General features: G+C 46.8%; 1 non-coding gene across 1 annotated transcript; it reads right to left on the reverse strand.

Annotated features, from left to right (window-relative positions):
* Positions 1-7,111: 7,111 nt before the first annotated feature.
* Positions 7,112-7,247, reverse strand: LOC119965542. Its single transcript, XR_005460551.1, has one exon. It is a non-coding gene; the product is annotated as a small nucleolar RNA SNORA36 family (small nucleolar RNA).
* Between the last annotated feature and the right edge of the window lie 12,193 nt (positions 7,248-19,440).

The raw sequence follows: 19,440 nt of genomic DNA on the forward strand, positions 1-19,440 counted from the left end.
TTACAGCACAACAGCTTGCATTTACTTCAAGAGTTAGAGTGGAAAAGTGAAAAATAGAGATAGCGAATAGTTAAGATCAAAGTATAGAATGATCCGGATAAAGATGGCCGTAGGACCTTCACGGTTACAGGAAATCATATCAGTCTTTAGCCATCTATCTACACCTCTAAGTCATTGTAATTGGTTTGGGTTAGAATCAAATGAGTTTGATTTGACAGTTAGCTGTCACGACCAGTTTAAAAGGACTTCTGCTGACTTTGCTGTTAGCCACATTGTAGGCAATAGCACCTTAATGTTGCTATGGTGCCTGCCCTGTCCTTGGATTGATATCTGGTACGGCTTGTGTTTTAATGTCACACTGTCTTGCAAATGTATTTGCTAGAACAATGGAGCTCAGTAAAAGTGAATTATGCTGTGTCATGCTGTTTTGTGTCTCTATTGAAGCTATATGTTTTGTGATGATCTGAGGTTACGAGTGAATTTAAAATGGGTATTTAAAACTGCGGCTTAATATTTTACGCTAAATAGCCATCTTTTACCTATCAGGTGTATCCGAAAATAGTTGGTTTCTACAGATACTATAGCGGAACACTGGAAGAGTTCATGACCAAATAGGTGAATAAATGGTATTGGTAGAGATAAATGGATCTTTAATAAATGGTCATTATTGAGACATGTTTGCAGGATGATCCAGGTTGGGGACCAAATATTCAAAGGCAGTTAACTTTTAGAAAAGATTTGAAAAGTAGGAAAGGAGATGGTAATAAAGAATGAGACAACGTAGTCAGAAAGGTTCTTAGCCCAGAAAATCAAGTTGCAGCATCAGTAGATGGGTGGAGCTAAGAAATAAGAAAGGGAAGAAAACATTGGGAGTATTTTGTGAGCCACCATAGCTTCATTAAATGTCCCCAAAACAGCTTTTTCATAACAATATGTTGAGGAGCCAACTTGGGAACAGATTATTTTATACCTAGACCGGGATATTCTGACCCTGCCATGGAAGTACTCACACAGGGGATGTGACTGGCCAGCAAAAGTCCATTGATTTTTCAGTAGGATCAGACGATCTGCAAGGTGGGAAGGGGAGGAAAATCCTACCCCTCAGATTGTATAATGAGACATGGTTAATTAGCAAACTTGTAGGAAAGGATCCACTAGGGGAAAGATCATAGGATGATAGAATTCCATATTAAGTTTGAAAATGATGGGGTTATTATGAAACTAGATCCTAAAGTTTAAACAGATATTATGGAGGTCATAAAATCATAGAGTCACAGAATTATACAGCACAGAAAAGGTCCATCACATCTGCATCGGTCAAAAACAACCACCTAACCATTCTAATCCCATTTTCCAGAACTTAGCCTTGTGTGCTCTTGGATCACAAGTGCACATCTAAATACTTCTTAAATGTATGAGGGTCTTTGCCTCCACCACCCTTTTAGGCAGCGAATTCCAAACTCCCAACACCCTCGGGGTTAAAACGTTTTTCCTTACATCCACTCTAAACCTCCTGCTCCTGCCCTTAACTGTATGTTCCCTGGTCATTGACCCATCCACCAAGGCGAAACATTTCTTCCTGTCTACTCTATCTATGCCCCTCATACCTTTATACATCTCAATCATGTCCACTCACAGTCTACTCTACTCCCAGAAAACAATCCAAGTCAACCAATCTCTCTTCATAGCTAAAACTCTCCAGCCCAAGCAACATCCTGGTAAATCTCCTCTGCTATTACATCCCTCCTACAATATGGATTCCAGAACAGCGCAAAATACTGTAGCTGTGGCCTAACCAATGTTTTATACATTTCCATCATAACCTCACTGCTCTTAAACTCCATGCCTCGGCTAATAAAAACAGGCCATATCATAGGCCTCCTTAACCATTGTATCCACCTGCTCTGCTACCTTAAGAGATCAATATACATGCACACGAAGATACCCCGATCCTCGGTGCTCCCCAGGTGTTATGCTCTAGTACATGGGCAATGATTAAGTCGGTGCACTAAGGATAGACTAGTCAAATTTATTATTGTATAACAAAACGTGGATTGGAAACTAATGCTAATCACAAAACACAACTAACTACGATAACTTCTACAGACTCCCCCTAGGTTGCAGTGTCACATGTATAGCTTGCCTGCCACCTAGTGGTCGGTTGTCAAACATATTTACATGTACAACTGCTTATGCATATCACTACATCCCCTTTCCTTGAGATTTTGAACAAAAATTCATATACATAATTTCAATAAATATTATACATGATATGCATAGCACAATACTTTCTATCATGTACAGATATATTGTCCAATTACAGATTCACTCTTTCTGGTTTATTTCTGTGCCTTGTTCATTTTCTTAATCTCGATAGATCTGATGAATCTGCTTGACAGTCTTGCATTTCTATAGGTGCAACTGGAATGACCATATTACTGTTCGGAACTTCAGACTGTGCAATGATATTTGTTTCTTCCTTTGGTTGTGTTGGTTTTGAAGAATACAAGTTTTCATAGACATCGTCTGTTTGCAGTTGAGTAACAGGTTGTTTAACTTTCAGGGGTGCCCGTCTGTTCCTCCTTAGCTGTCCTTGCTCCGTGACTACAGTATAAGTTCTTGGACCTATGTTCCGTACTACTGTTGCACATTTCAACCAACCATCAAGATCCTCCACCCTCACTACATCATTCGGATTTAAAGGTTCCAGAGCCCTGGTTGACTTGTCATAGTAACCCGAGGATCGGGGTACCTTCATGTGCATGTACATTGATCTCTTAAGGTAGCAGAGCTGGTAGATACAATGGTTACGGAGGCCAATGGTATATCTGTCATCTGTACTCGAACCATTCACTCTTTTCTCTCCCTACAGATGCTGTCGGACCTGCTGAGATTTTCCAACATTTTCTGATTTTGTCATAGTAACTCTACTGCTTCTTCTTCTGAGATTGCAGCTGATTCCGTATCTTTTGATTTACTTGCTGTTTGGTATGGCATGGCAGAATTGTTCTTAACTTTCAACTCATTAACAGTTCTGATGGCGACAAACCACTACTTAAAAGTGATGCTTGATAGCTGAACAATTCTAGATATGGATGATCATGACTGTCCATGGATTTTTGCAGTAGTTGTTTAACTACCTGCACATCTTTTTCCGCTTTGCCATTAGACTGAGGATACAATGGACTTGATGTTACATGTTTGAAGTCATAATGCTGTGTAAATGCCTTCCATCTGTTACAACCATTGGCACTCATGATGCCCTGAGAAATGCCATGGCATTCAAATATTGCTTTTGTGTGCATAATAACACAATTGGCTTAAAAGCTTGACAATTGTGCCACTTCAGGATAGTTCGAATAGCAGTCAACTATTGCAAATATTCTTTCCCTTCAAAGAACTGACACAATTTTGCCCATCTCCATTGGTTCCTTTGCTTGTCGATATTGGTATCGTTGACAAGTGGTGCCCTTGTCCACCACTGTCTATATACTTTATTTATTCCTGACTATTATATCGTATCTTGCACTCTACTCTTGCATTTCTCAATCCCAAGGTGGCCCTCATGAATCCTATGCAGTATTTCGTTGCGCAGAGACTGTGGAATAACGATTCTATGTTGTCTTAGTAACAAATTATTTGCTGCACTTACCTCTGATCATATATTATGATACTTGGAGTATGTATCTTTCGGCCATCCATTGTTGAAATTATGTATCACCATTTGCAGAACTTCATCTTTTTTCCAATTTCTGAAACAATCAATTTTGAAATTGCATCTGACACTGGTAGTGTCTCTGTGATCATATCCACATGAACTTGCACATCCTCTCCCATGGAATCGCCATCCAGTGCTGCTGTAGCTCTGGATAGTGCATCGGGTACTTCAATATGCTTGCCCGGTGTATAGATCAAGTCAAAGTCAAACCACTGAAGTTTCAATATCATCCTTTAGATGCGAGTTAACATCTCACTCAGGTTTTTTTTTACAAGGAAAGTCGGTGGGCCATACATGTAACTGTTGAATTTCTCTAATCCATTGACTAATCCTATTCTTTTTTAATTTGAGCATAGAGGCACTCAGAGTCAGTCATTAATCTGGATGCATAGCCTACTGCCTTCCAATTTCCTGTTACAGCAAAACTGCACTGAAACCATTCTTCAACGCATCTATCAACATTTTTGTGTCCTTGGTCAGGTCGAAACTGGAGCTGTTTTCAATATGATCCACTCTTGTTCATGTTGTCTGTCCAAGTGAAGTTATTCACTTTTTTTTAGAACTTCTCTAAGACATGCTGTCTTCGCTGAGAGGTATGGAATCAATTTACCAATAAAATTAATCATGCCTAATACTCTCAGTACTCACTTTTTGCCTGTTGGTTGAAGCATATTCATAATGGCTTGTATTTTCTTGTCATCAGGCTTTATCCCTTGAGCACACAAACTGTCTCCTAAGAACGTTATGTCCTTCACACCCAATTGACATTTGGCCTTGTTAAGACGTAGCCCATTTTTCTCGACATTCTGCCTTTCATTGTGTTCCTCATATGTGGAACCCCAAATGATGATGTAATCGACATATATTCGAACACCCTGAAAGCCTTAAACAATGTGCTCCATCGCTCTGTGGAATATTTCTGGTGCTGAGATTATGTAAAGAGCACACAAAGAAAGCAATATCTACCAAATGGAGTATTGAACGTACAAAGTTAGTATTCTCTTCATCTAACTTGAGTTACCAGAATTTGTGCGAAGCATCAAATTTGCTTATATATGTCGCACTTGACATCTCACTTGTGATCTCCTTTTCCTTAGGTATTGGATAGTGTTCCCTTTTTATGCTTGCATTGAGATCTTTAGGATCCATGCATGTCCTGAAAGCATTATTTTGTTTTTTAATACACCACATTAATTGATCCAATCTGTTAACTCTTCGATCTTTTTGATCACACCAAGGCTTGTCATTCTGTCTAATTTAGCTTTTAGACAGTCACATAATGGTGCTGGGACTCTTCTCGGAGTATGTATCACTGGTTGAGCACCATTCTTGAGTTGAATCTTGTAGGTGAATGGCAATGAATACCAAAACCCTGAAAAAGTTCTGGAAACGCCTGCACAATGGACTCCTCCCACCACTTTGCGTGCTCAGTGCACAGTCATTGCTCTACAGTCTTCTCACCAGTCCTAGTGCTTCAAACGCTTCAATACTTAGCAGCGACTCACGATCTGTAGCTACTATGATGAATTTGACTTTCTGAACTTTATCTCTTACTTGGACATTGAGTTCATACAAGCCTAATGTTTCAATTTTCTGACCATTATAGTCCTTCAAGAAGACCACCTTGGTTAATAGTCTGGGTTTTATTTTCATTGCTTCAACGTCATTGATGCTGATGAGATACGCTCTTGCTCCTGTGTCTAACATTGCTGAGTGATTTACTTACTAACAAAACTGTCCAGTTATCTTTCGTTACCGTTGCAATATCAATTTTACAACTTTTTGTTTCTACAGACAACATTTTACTGTTTGGCTTCACTGTTTGGCCCTGTCTTCACTCGAGATTACATCGATGAAAAATGTGCCATCTAAGTTAATATCAACAGGATTGTTGGACTTTTCTAGATTAACTTTCTTGTTTGTAAAATATTTTTTGGCAAAATAGTTTCTGCCTTTGCATTTCATGCCAATTTTTCAAAATGCTGGACATTGTCTCGGTAGGTGCCTATTTCCACATCTTTTACGAGTACTGGCAGCTTCTGGCAAGTGTTTAAAATGGCCGCCGCTGCTGAGACCATGGGCGGGATTCTCCGGTCTCCGACGCCAAAATCGCATTTGCCGATCGGCTGAAGAATCCACAAAACTGGGGTCAGCACCGCCATTGCGATATTCCTCCCGTCCAAAACGAAGTTACCTGAGGCCCTCCCCTGATGCTACTATCCCAATGGGCCGCATTCCCGAAGGCGTGGGTCACTCATGCTATTTTTTTCCGGGAAATTGGTGTGGCGGCTGCAGACTGAGTCCAGCAGCGCCACCGTCGGGGGAGAGCTGATCCATGGGCAGGGGGGCTTTTGCGGGGACTGGTGGCACTGGTGGGGGGCGGTCTGGGGGGGCGGGTGACGAAAATGGCCAAAAGGGGCACTATTTAGCAGGCCGGGTCCATGCCCAGCCGACGCCATGTTGCACAGCGCGGTTGCTGCAGGCCGCCACCGTGCGCATGCGCGGCCACAGACCCGCCAATTCTCCGGCCGTATTGGCATCTAGAACCGGGTGCTCTATGCCACATGCCTGCTAGCCCCCCACCAGACGGAGGATTGGTGGCAGTTTTGTGCCGTTTTGTCCATCGTAAAACGTCACCGTTTCCACGCCGGCGTCAGGACGTAGTCTCCAAATCTGAGAATCCAGCCCCATGTTTTACTTTCAAGTGCGTCACAGCATCAATGACGTCAGCATCGCTCCCTATTTTCGTGCCAATGTGCATTCAATGTGTTTATATGCTGTGCAGCTAATTCACTCAGATGGCAAATTTCAGTCTTCTAACTGAAGCTTATTCTCCCGTAAGAGACGTTCATGCATCTTATCATTATTAATTCTGAAGACAATCTGATCTCGAATCATTGAGGAATTTAACGTCGCAAAATTACAAATTTGTGCTTGCAACTTGAGGGCTGGGATTTTCCCCTACCCGGCGGGGTGGGGTGTCCCGGCTTAGCGGAGTGGCGCCAACCACTCCGGCGTCGGTCCTCCACAAAGGGCTAGGCCCGCGCCGGAGTGGTTGGCGCCATGCCGTCTGATGCCAGCCGCTCGGCGTCGGGGCTGGCTGAAAGGCCTTCACCGGTTCGCGCATGCGCCGGAGCATCAGCAGCCCCTGACGTCACCACCGGCGCATGTGCGGTAGGGGGGGTCTCTTCCGCCTTCGCCATGGTGGGGGCGGGATTTACGCCGGCCCCGGGCGATTCCCCGGTCCTGCGGGGGGTCGGAGAATTCCGCCCGAGATCGGTGAGAAAGCTATCAAAGGACTCGCCCGTCTTTTGCGTGCACGTCCTAAATAGGTGCCGTTCGAACGTTTTGTTCTTTTTCAGAGTAAAATGCGAATTTAATTTCTTTTTTTTTAACTGTCAACCAGGAGTTTCTTGGCGGGGGTATATATTGCCGCCAAGTGTATCAACCCCATTGCTTTTCACTTTCTCCAAAGTTCAATTACCAGCGCAGGAGGATTATAACCTGTACTGAACTCAACACTTTGGAATCAATACAATATTGAACAAGACACTGGAAACAGGCTTCCAGCCAAAACAATGACCCCTGGACCATCAGCCTCTCCTTCCTGTCATTCATCCAATTTTGGATCCCATCTCCCATGTGGGACCTTATCAAAAGTCTTGCTGAAGTCCAAGTAGACTACGTCAAATGCATTTCCCTCATCCCTCATGTATGAGGGGTAAATTTTTTGAGATAGATTGGGAAATTAGATTAATACGTATGATGGTAGCTAAGTAATGATAACCATTTAAATGAAAATAAAAGCTCCACTGGCAAAGCGATAGCATGACTGTAGCACTGTTAACTACAGAAGTTAATGATGGCAATTAGACTAAAAGAATTAGCTTCTAATGTTGTTGAGTAGTAAGCCCGAGAATTGGGAGTGTTTAAAAATCAGAAAGATAACTAAAAAATATGATAAAAGGGAGAAAATAGAATATTACAGTGAACGAGCATGAAATATGGAACCAAGTATTAAAAAAAGAAGGGATTGTAAAAATAAGCATGGGACTTTAGAGGCAGAGACAGGCGAAAGTAAAATAATGAATAAGAAAATGGTCGGGATTTTAAACAGACATTTTCCACCCCAGCATGGCCTCCGGGCGTCTCCAACTTACCTCTTAAGGGATCTGTGAGCCCCACCTCTTAAGGGAAAGGGTCCCTGAACCTGATCCCTGGCACAGGCAATCTGACTTCCGGGCATCTTGGCAATGCCAGCCTGTCACACTGGCAGTACCCCTGACAGAGTGGCAGTACCACCAAGGCACCCTGGCAATGCCAGGATGGCAGTGCACAGGTGCCAAAGTTGCACTGCCAATGGTCCTAGTTGGCAATGCCAAGGTGCCAGGTTGGCAGTGCCAAGGTGGCAGCAGGAATGCCAGGGTACTACCATGCCAAGAACACAACACCCGGGGGTCTATGATGGCCTGGGGACCCCACCCCCCAGGCGCTGTTATGTCTGGTCCACGTTTGTGTGAACCAGTGCTAAACGGCATCATACTGAGATCTCACTGGTGCAGGCGTTTGATCCCGGGCCACAGGAGAATTGGGTGTTGACATATTTAAATGAGTCTACTGACTCATATATTAACCTGAATCTTGCCCAGCGAGATCTCCTCAGAGATGAAGGATGCAATAAGGCAGTTTGATCGCACGCTTCATTTTCTAACTATCCACTCCATCCAACTTTTTGAGGCTGAACCAGACTGTCTACAACCCGGGTGTGGGGGGGGGGGGGGGGGGGGGGGGGGGGGGGGTCATACTTCACCCTGGGGACATTTTGCTACCGTATAACTGTGTTTTCACTCAGACCACATAATTCTGCATCCTTAATATTGCCCAGTTCAGTCCTGCCAGATCTCATCTGCTGCTGAATCGCATTCCTAATCCATCTCCTATTTTCTATAATCCATGGATTTGAGCTTATCCAAAGCTGTGCCTCACTTGTCACAATTTGCACCAAGTCCTGTTCAACCATTGCACTTGTGCCCTCTGACCTACATTGGCTCCCAGTCGAGCAATGTCTCAATTTTAAAATTCTCATCCTTTTTTCGAACCTCTCACAAACCTCTCACAAGAGGGGGGAGGGGAGGAGTGGAGGGGGTAGTGGGGGACGGGGAGGGGGGAGGATAACTATCAAAAGTCTGTGATTGAACTTGCAGAATTTGTTGGTGTCCGTTAACCGGTATCTGTGGTGTTGGGGTGTCTGTGAGGACAAAGGTGCTGTGAGGTCAGTGGGGAGACTAGGAGGTTGGTGGGCAGGGGCTGTCTGTGAGGGTGCAGGGAGGAAAGCTGCTTGTTCTGTGCCAGGCAGCCTTGCCAGCTGAGCTGGCTGGGTGGGTGCTCACATGACAATGGGGGAGTGGGAAAGGGGGGGCAGGGGTATCAGCATGCGGTAGGAGGCTCAAGGGCCTTGGGCGGGGGCTGCCAGGCTAGCTTGGCAGGCTAGTTAATGGAAGCGCAGTGGGGCGTGGTCAGGTGGTTGGTGTAGAGGAGGGGGATGGGGTTGTTATTTGGTTTGGGGGAGTTGGGTAGGTGGGCAGAGGGGGTGCTGCTGACAAATATGTGGCTGCTGTGTTGCAGCAAGTAAGGGAGTGATGGCGGTGGGCATCCGAGGGTGGGCCTGGAGGGCCATGCGGCATGGACTGGGGATTGGCCCAAGAAAGGATATGGTGGACTGGCAGGAGGGGGGTGGGGGGGGGGGGGGGGGGGGCGCGGGGCGGGGTGCCACCCAACCAAGCTGGTCACGTGGAATGTGAGAAGGCTGAATGGGCCAGTCAAATGGTCACGTGAGTTCATGCAGCTGAGGAGTTTGAAGGCGCATGTGACTTTTTTTTACAAGAGACGCATTTAAAGATCGGGGATCATACAAGGTTGAGGAAGGGTTGGGTAGAGTAGGTCTTCCATTCAGGATTGGATATGAAGATGAAGGGGAATGGCTGTGTTGGTAAATAAGCAGGTGGCTGATTCGGGGCGGGGGGTGAGGGGGAGGTTTGTAATGGTGAGTGGGAAGTTGGAGGGAATACTGGTAGTTTTGGTCAATGTTTATGCCCCAAAGTGGGATGATGTGGAGTTTATTAAGCGGGTGCTGGGGAAGATCCCGGATCTGGACTCGCACCGGTTGATTATGGGGGTGGGTGGGCGGATTTTAACACGGTACTTGAGCCAGGCTTGGACCAGTTGGGCCTGAGATCAGGGGGGGGGGTGTCGACACTGGTGAAGGAGCTGTATCGGTTTATGGGGCACATGAGGCGGGGGTGGGGTGGTGGGGAGGTAGACCTGTGAAGGTTTTGGAGGCTGAGGGCAAAGGAGTTGTTGTACTTTTCCTATGTGCACTGGGTGTACTCCCAGATTGTGGTGGGCCATGTGTTGCTGGCGGGGGTGGTTGACTCGGGGTACTTGCCGATTGTGATTGTGACTTGCCGATCGAGTGAATCTGGTTGTTGTGGGCGGGGGGGGGGGGGGGGGGGGGGGGGGGTGGCGGTTGGATGTGGGGTTGTTGGCAGATGAGGAGGAGGGGTGGGCGGGTGAGGTCAGCCATCTGGGTGTATGTGGAACTTAACGATGGCGGGGGCGTTACCGCCGTCACCCTATGGGAGGGGGGAGTTCATTTCTATCTGAGCACGCAGGGAAAAGGAAGAACGAGTAGAGATGGCAAGACTGGTGGATCAGATTTTGAGGGTGGACAGGAGGTACTTGGAGGCCCCAGAGCAGGATTGTTGAAGGCAGGGCAGAAGCTCCAGAGGGAGTAGGAAAGGCTATCAGGCAGTTGCGAAGATCCAGAAGGGCAGTGTACGAGTACAGGGAGAAGGCAAGCAGGATGCTGGCCCACCAACTTAGGAAGCAGGAGGCAGCGAGGGACATTGGAAGAGTGAAGGATGGGAGGGGAAGGGTGATACTGGACCCGTTGTGGAAAATGCGGTATTCAAGGAATTTACAAGAAGCTATATGAGTTGCTGCCCCTGACCAGAGTGGCAAGGTATGGGGCAGGCTTTGTACAAGTTGGAATTTCCCGAGGTGGAGGAGGACCTGGTGGAGGGGCTGGGGGCCCTTATTGGGTCGGTAGGAATGATAGAGAGTATGGGGACAATGCAGGCAGGGAAGGCCCCGTGCCTGGATAGGTTCCTGGTAGAATTTTATAAGTCGTTCAGTGGAGACTTGGGGCCTCTGCTGGTGGGGATGTATAATGAATCATAGTATCACAGAATCATAGAATTTACAGTGTAGAAGGAGGCCATTCGGCCCATCGAGTCTGCACCTGCTCTTGGAAAGATAACCTTACTGAAGCCCACCCCCCACTCTATCCCCGTAACCCAGTAACCCCACCTAACTTTTTTTGGACACTAATGTCAATTTATCATGGCCAATCCGCCTAACCTGCACATCTTTGGACTGTGGAAGGAAACCGGAGCACCCGGAGGAAACCAATGCAGACACGGGGAGAATGTGCATCTTCTCAGCACATCACCGTCACCGAACTAATAGGGGCATTGTTGACGGTGCCTCTACCATTCTTACTGGCCAGGTACTCCACGAGCCCACGAGGCTGGATGTGAGGTTTCGGGGGGTGGCGGCAGCCCGGGATTGAACGGTTTGGGGACGTGTTTGTAGGGGGCAGCTTTGCGAATTCAGAGAACCTAGAGGAAGAATATGAGTTGCCCAGTGCGAATAGGTTGATATACCTGGAGGTCTGGGACTTTATGAGGAGGCAGGTGCTGTCCTTTCCTGGGCTTCCACCCTCAAGGTTGAAGGATAAAGTTCTGTCAAGGGAGGGAGTAGGTGAGGGGAAGGTGTCCAACATTTATAAGGACCTGATGGACTGGGATGAAGCGCTGATAGAAGAAGTTAAACAGAAATGAGAGGAGAAGCTGGGGGGGAGCCAGGAAATGATTAAGCTCGGCTTGAGAGGGTTGGTTGGTGGGTTTGCCCGGAGATGGAAGTCTTTTGTCGACTTCTTTAAGGGGGATTGAGGGGGTCAAAAAAGGGGGGGCAGAGTGGGTCGGGGGGGTGGATAAGGGAGTTAAAATGGGGAAGACAGGATGGGAGGAGCGGAAGGGCTCGGGGTGGGGGTGGTCATTATTTATTATGTTCTACCAGTTTGTCCTTGCTTTTATTTGTGAGTTTGTTGTTTAAATAAATGCCTTAATAAAATATTTTAAAAAGAAAGCTGTAGCTAAGGGCATTAACTGTCTCTTTCGTTCCTAGAACTTGCTTTCAAAACTAACCGTCAAACATGAGCTCTCGAAAATGCAATTCACTTGTTACGTGTATTAGAAACACTATTTTATTTCTGTTCCCACTCTCATAACTAAATATGACTCATTATTCAAGTTCAAATAGAATGGTGTAGAAATGTCAGAAAATATAACTATAGCACAGTAAATGCTCAACTGTCTCTGTTAATTAAAGTGAGAACGTACATTTATACAGCACCTTTCAAAACCTCAGGGCATCCCTCAGCACTTTAAAGACCATGGCCATGTTTTACCGGCCACGTTAGCCACCGGCATAATTTCTGGAATAGACACTAAATCTTGCGAGTTGCCGAAAACATGTTTCACGTTGGTGAGATTTCGGTGTGTGGTCTTCCCAGCCCCCCGATGACGCGATATGTTTCCCATCCAGTGAGGGCGAAGATCAGATACACATGCATTATATTCTCATTAGCCGGAATCACAATGCAACGTCTGTCACTGGAGGTTGTACAGAGGAGATTCACTAGGTTAATCCCAGAGCTGAAGGGGTTGGATTACGAGGAGAGGTTGAGAAGACTAGGACTGTACTCGTTGGAATTTAGAAGGATGAGGCGGGATCTTATAGAAACATATAAAATTATGAAGGGAATAGATAGGATAGATGCGGGGAGGTTGTTTCCACTGGCGGGTGAAAGCAGAACTGGGGGCATAGCCTCAAAATAAGGGGAAGTAGATTTAGGACTGAGTTTAGGAGGAACTTCTTCACCCAAAGGGTTGTGAATCTATAGAATTCTTTGCCCAGTGAAGCAGTTGAGGCTCCTTCATTAAATGTTTTTAAGAAAAAGATAGATAGTTTTTTGAAGAATAAAGGGATTAGGGGTTATGGTGTTTGGGCCGGAAAGTGGAGCTGAGTCCACAAAAGATCAGCCATGATCTCATTGAACGGCGGAGCCGGCTTGAGGGGCCATTTGGCCTACTCCTGCTCCTAGTTCTTATGTTCTTAACATGGTCAATCCTCCTAACCTGCATATCTTTGGATTGTGGGAGGAAACCGGAGCATCCGGAGGAAACCCCCGTAGACATGGGGAGAAAGGACAAACTCCACACAGTCACCTGAGGCCGGCATTGAATCCGGGTCCATGGGGCTGTGAGGCAGCCATGCTAATCACTGTGCCACCATGCCGCCATCTAATGTCATCTAACTAACATTGCACTCACTCAATCCATTTAGAATTGCATCCATGGACCTTAGAAAAAGAGCCGGCACAAAGGTTATTCCAAAAGGAACCCTTCTGTAATGAAACAAAAATTGTGCTTCACTATGGTGAGTAGTGGCTGTGATTCATCTGCAGATAGGCCTGTGGATTTTACTAAATTTCTGTCCCCCAGAAAGTACAGAAAACAAGTCTTTAATCAGTAGCAGCGGATAATGATTTGCGTACAAAACTGGCTTGATGGTAGTTTTAAAATCTCCACAAATTCTCACTGAGCCATCCGCTTTAATACAGGAATTATAGGTGTTGCCCAATCACTTGTAGCAACATGTTCAATGACTCCTGTCCTGGTTTGATAAAATGGCAGGATTTTGCCTAACAAGGGGCTAGTTTAGCACAGGGCTAAATCACTAGCTTTGAAAGCAGACCAAGGCAGGCCAGCAGCACGGTTCAATTCCCGTAACAGCCTCCCCAAACAGGCGCCGGAATGTGGCGACTAAGGGCTTTTCACAGTAACTTCATTTGAAGCCTACTTGTGACAATAAGCGATTTTCATTTCATTCAATGAAGTTACTGTGAAAATCCCCTAGAGTGGTTAGCCTGTGGAATTCATTACCACAGGAAGTAGCTGATGCTAAAATATTGAATACATTCAAGAGGTGGCTAGATATAGCACTTGGAGCGAATGGGATCAAAGGTTATGTGGAGAAAGCAAGATTAGGCTATTGAGTTGGATGATCAGCCATAAGTGTGGGCTAAACCAAGAAAAGTGACTAAGTGTCATTGAATAGCGGGGGGGGGGGGGGGAACCCGCCGGCAGAGCCGACGGCAAATTCCCTGAATAAACTGCCACAAATGAACTTAGAAATTTTTGGGGAGAATCGCGGCCAGAGATAACATTTCAGATTATCTGAAGGAACGTCACCAACCTGAAATGTTTAGCTCTGTTCCTCTCTTCACGTTGCTTCCAGAACGCCTGTTTTGTTTGCCCTCATATTGGACTAGAAATATACTGAAGCTGAAACAGACAAAGAATGCGTGGTAGGTGATAAATAAGCCTGGTGTAGCCAGGTTGTCATAGTTAAAGACTTGTAAGATGATCTGCTCCTGGGTGATTCAGTTATAGAGCAGTGCCAGCTGTGTCTCAGGTGGCCACACTGAAATAAAGCTTCTGGTTCACCTTGTTCTTTAAACCCGAGAACAAAATCTAAACTGACAGTCCAATGCAGTACTGAGGGAGTGCTTCACTGGCGGACAAGTCATTTTTATTTGAAGTATTAAATAAGGCCCAGTTTTTTTTCTCTGGGGAATATAAAGAGCACAAGGAAGTGCAGAGGAAGTTCTCATTGTTGTGGCCAATATTTATTTCTCAATCAACATCACTAAATAAACAGATTGTCCAATCATTATCTCATTGTTGTTTGCAGAATGCTTAAGTTCAGTGAAAGGCTGGATATCTATTGTCTTAGTTGGGGGAAGGGGTGGGGAAGTCAAATTCTTGTTAAAGTACCGTATCTAAGTCACTATTTCAGCGTTCAGGCACCATTGGGATAAATAAGTGCAGTGATTGTTTCAACCATAATTTTGCTACATTCTCTATCCATATCATGAACTATTTATGGTGCTGTTGTTTGCCTTCTGGAAGTGCTTAGTTGTAAAACCTATTTGTCATTACTCATCCAAATTAAACCAATAAAAATTCTATTTCAAATCTAACAGACTTTCAGAAACTAAAGGCTTGGTCAGCTTTGAGGCCCCTGGTGAATCATGGAATTTGTAGACCAGTTGCAGCACTGAAGGAGGCTGGAAGGAAATTTGCTTTCCTATATTCTCGGTTTGGATTTGTCAGAATGGCATTTGTGAGATGTCTGACTGTGATAAATTCAAAACATGTTTATTGAGCTAAAAATCTTAGCAAACCCAGGAAGTAATTAACAGGTTAACATGGGCTTAATTTCCTGTTCCAACTGCAGACGATGGAGCACACAAGCTCAGTTTCGCTTTCTCTTGTTCTTGTTTGATGTAGTTTTGCTTCTTCTCTGCGGGTCCTTTTATTGCTTTCCATGCTCTTTTATCTAGTGTTAGATGCCAAAACACCCTCATGCACAATCCTTAATCAAACAACTGGCTCTTAGAGTGTCTATAATTGTTCCAGGTTGGATTTGTCTCATCTGAGTTATTCACTGAGTCAATTCTCCCTATTTGATATCTGCGTAGCCGTTTATCTGCAGGATATCATATGTATCTTCCTGCTTTGTTATGGAACAACATAGAACATACAGTGCAGAAGGAGGCCTTTCAGCCCATCGAGTCTGCCCCAACCCACTTAAGCCCTCACTTCCACCCTTTCACTGTAACCCAATAACCCCTCCTAACCTTTTTGGACACTAAGAGCAATTTAGTATGGCCAATCCACCTAACCTGCACCACTTTGGACCATGGGAGGAAACCGGAGCACCCGGAGTAAACCCACGCAGATACGGGAGAACGTGGAGACACCACACAGACAGTGACCCAGCCGGGAATTGAAGCTGGGACCCAGGCGCTGTGAAGCCGCAGTGCTAGCTACTGTGCTACCATGCTACCCGTAGCTCTTATCCTTTCAATTCTATTTTAAGCATCCTGATGTTTTAGGTTAAGACATACTATTTTACCACATCATCCCACATCAGCAGTTTTATAGAGGAGACAAGGCTAGCAGCCTGACATTATTTTCTGTCATCCTCAGATACATGAACATCACAGATACTATAGTCAGATGGCGTATCAGAGGCTGAAAAATAGCTTGGTAAAGGCCTACAGGGTCTTCTGTGTCTGTGCCAGCTCTCTACATGGGCAACTCAACTAGTTACTCTTTCTCACCCTTTCCCAAATGCCCTGCAATTACTTTTTCTCTTCATACCCAATTCCCATTTCAAAGCCCCAATTGTATCTGCCCTACCACAACCTCAATCAGTACATTCCAAATGCCTCCATTCACTTCCACATTTGACATATGGGCCGGGATTCTCCCCTACCCGGTGGGGTGGGGTGTCCCGGCATAGCGGAGTGGTGCCAACCACTCCGGCGTCGGGCCTCCCCAAAGGTGCGGAATTCTCCACACCTTTGGGGGCTAGGCCTGCGGCGGAGTGGTTGGCGCCACGCCGACTGGCGGCAAAACCGGCGGCAACGGCCTTTGATGCCCGCCGGCCGGCGTCGGAGCCGGCCGAAAGGCCTTCGCCGATTCGCGCATGCGCGATGGGAGGCTCTCTTCCGCCTCCGCCATGGTGGAGGCCGTGGCGGCGGTGGAGGAAAAAGAGTGCCCCCATGGCACTGGCCCGCCCACCGATCGGTGGGACCTGATCGCGGGCCTGGTCACCATGGGGGCACTCCCCGGAGTCCGATCGCCCCACCCCCCCCCCCCCAGGACCCCGGGGGGCCCGCTCGCGCCGCCACCAGAGGTGGTTGAAACCACGGCGGCAGGAGAGGCCTCTCAGCGGCGGGCCGGAGAATCGCCGCAGAGGGCTCACCGATCAGCGCGGAGGGCACGCTGATCGGCAGGGCGTGTTTCCCGCCCCCGCCAATTCGCGGGTGGCGGAGAATTCTGGCCACGGCGGGGGCGGGATTTTTGCCGGCCCCGGGCGATTTTGCCCATGGTTTCTTTGCCACATACTAAATCGGTGACCTCTGACCTTTCAACCACTGCATTCGTTTTTTCGATGAGGTATTAATGGTTTTCAATACCTCTGTGAAATCTTTCCTCAACTTTCGCTTGTTGAAGAAGAACAAGCCTAACTCTTTCATTCTATTCACCTAACTGAGTCCCCAATCCCTGGAACTGCTATTGTAAATCCTTCTAACACCCTCTCTAAAGCCTTCACATATTCCTAACATTTGGTGCCCAGAATTGGACACAATCCTCAAATTGAGGCTGAACAGTACTTTATAAAGGGCGCAATCTAACGGCCGCACAGCGCCCAGCTCGGGATGCGACACGGACGGTAGATTCCGGCTCATTACGCTTTGCAAAATATAATGGGATCTCACGACAAGTCGTAATCTGGATGCTGCCCACAATGGACAGTACCCAGATTTGCATATTCAAGTGAGTAGATAACCTCATTTGAATATGTCTTTGCTGGATCAACCCAGCGCCTGGGATCAAATCCACTAACCTTGGAGTCTCCGATCGGGCCCTAGGTGGTCGGCCTCTGGGTAAGTTGGTACTCTGGCACTGCTGAGGCTATCTTGACACTGCCAGCCTGGCACCCTGGCAGTCCACATGGGTGGCAGACTAGCACTGCCAGGGTGCCTATATGGCACTGCCAGGGTGCCAGGCTCATGGTGCACCAGTGGCATTGTGCTAGGGATTGTGCCCAGGGTTTCCCTACTCTTATAAGGTGGGGTGAGGGGCCTCCAAGACCCCCTAATCGATAAGTTGGGAGGGGGGAGTCTGGGGGTCGGATTGGGGCATTGAGAGATCGGGATGCCATTAAAAAAAGAGAGCTCAGCGCAGTGTCAGTGCAGGAAATAAAGGTAAGTGCAGCCTTACTGAGGCCCGTAAATAAAAACAGTCCTGTTTAATCGCGGGGTCGGTCTCTGCGCTGCAAGTGCTGGGAAACGCACCGTTAAACAGACCCACAACAGGACTTTGTATTTTTTCTGTTAAAACGCACGCAAAGTTACAGATGGGATTAGATGGGATGAACAATTCATAGTCCACAAGGGAAGGAGTTCAGGGATTTAATTGCACACTAGAAAGATGGGCCAGGTGGAACTTATTCTCCCTCTGCTTCACAACAGGTTCTTCAACAGGGCCATATATTTGGACATTTACACTTCCAATGCATTGTCAAGGTGTAGCGCTAACAATTATACTCAAAGCCGAGAGACTAGTATAATAGAGGCTTTATTATTGTACGATGTTGTCCCTCCATCTGCAACTGTAGACTGAGGGTCTGAGTGGCTCTCATACATTTATACAGAAGCTCCCTGTGGGCGGAGCTAGCCGGCAGGGGCTTACCGGAGGAACCTGTATTACAGGTACAGGCATACAACCCCCTACAGCAAGTACGCATAACTACAGTGGTTATCACCACACAAGGTAGGTACGAGACCTGAGTGTCCAATCAGTTCACTTACTGGCAATAAAACACTTGGGTTAATCTACTTTCATACTGCTACAACAGGTTTATGTACCATCATACTCTGCAAAACGCGGAAGAGCAGTCATAACTGCTTTGTCTTTATATAGTTCAGGCAACAGCTTGGAAAGAGATCACAGAGTTAGATGTCAGATAAAAAACATTACAAAGAAGACCACATGAAAATAATATTTTAGAAAGCATTTTTTCTATCAGGTATATGGTGTTGTGAAATTTGACGTAACTGACATTTAAATTGAGGCAAACCTGACCAAATTATGCCAGATTTTAACAAATAAAATTTTACAAGTTAGATGAATGTTCATTTTGCAACATTTTAAAACCTGAGCTGAATTCCCCGTTTGAGATGAGGGGTGAGATCTACCGGCTTTGTTGCGCCTGGAAAGCAGAGCACGTGGCCGGTAGATGTCGGGAGAGCCCTCTTGCAGGATTTACCCGACTCGCCACGCCTTGCGAGATCTAACTTTCTGGAACTTCTGCATATTAGAGTGAGACACCAACATCTGGATTCTCCGTCAGCGGGATCCTCCACTTCGCTGGCAGCGCACTCACGCCCGCGAATTTCACGACGGCGTAGGGGTGCCCACAATGAGAAACCCCATTGGCCGGCTACCAGGATGGAGAATTCCCCTGCCAACAGGGGCACACTGCACCGGAAAACGGGTGCGGAAGGATGGAGAATCCCGCCCTAGGTCTCACTCCAATATGCTATCCCGAGATCTAACCGAAGCATGGGATCTAGCTCCCTCCCACCTTGGACACCTCGGGCGAGTGCCGTTCAGTGCTGGTCTCCACAAACGGGGACCAGACGGAATGGCACTCACGGGGGTCGCTCAGAGGATCAGAGATCCCCTGGTGCTTGCCCTCTGGCCAGGGTGGCATTCTGGCACTGCTGGTGCTAACTCGGCACCCTGGCACTTCCAGCTTGGCAGGGGCACTGCCATAGTGTCAGGCCAGCAATACCAAGGTGCCAAGCTGGCATTTTTTACACAGCGGGGATAGGGCTCGGGGGTGCCCTGTGCACTTGTGGGGGGGGGGGGGGGGGGGGGGGGGAGTGTGGTCCCCCTTATAGGTGAGTTGGGGCTGGTGGGCATTTCTGGTTGCGACTGGGGGGTGTTAAGAGATCG

Source organism: Scyliorhinus canicula, chromosome 4 (assembly GCF_902713615.1).
Source record: "Scyliorhinus canicula chromosome 4, sScyCan1.1, whole genome shotgun sequence".
Classification (NCBI taxonomy): Eukaryota; Metazoa; Chordata; class Chondrichthyes; order Carcharhiniformes; family Scyliorhinidae; genus Scyliorhinus; species Scyliorhinus canicula.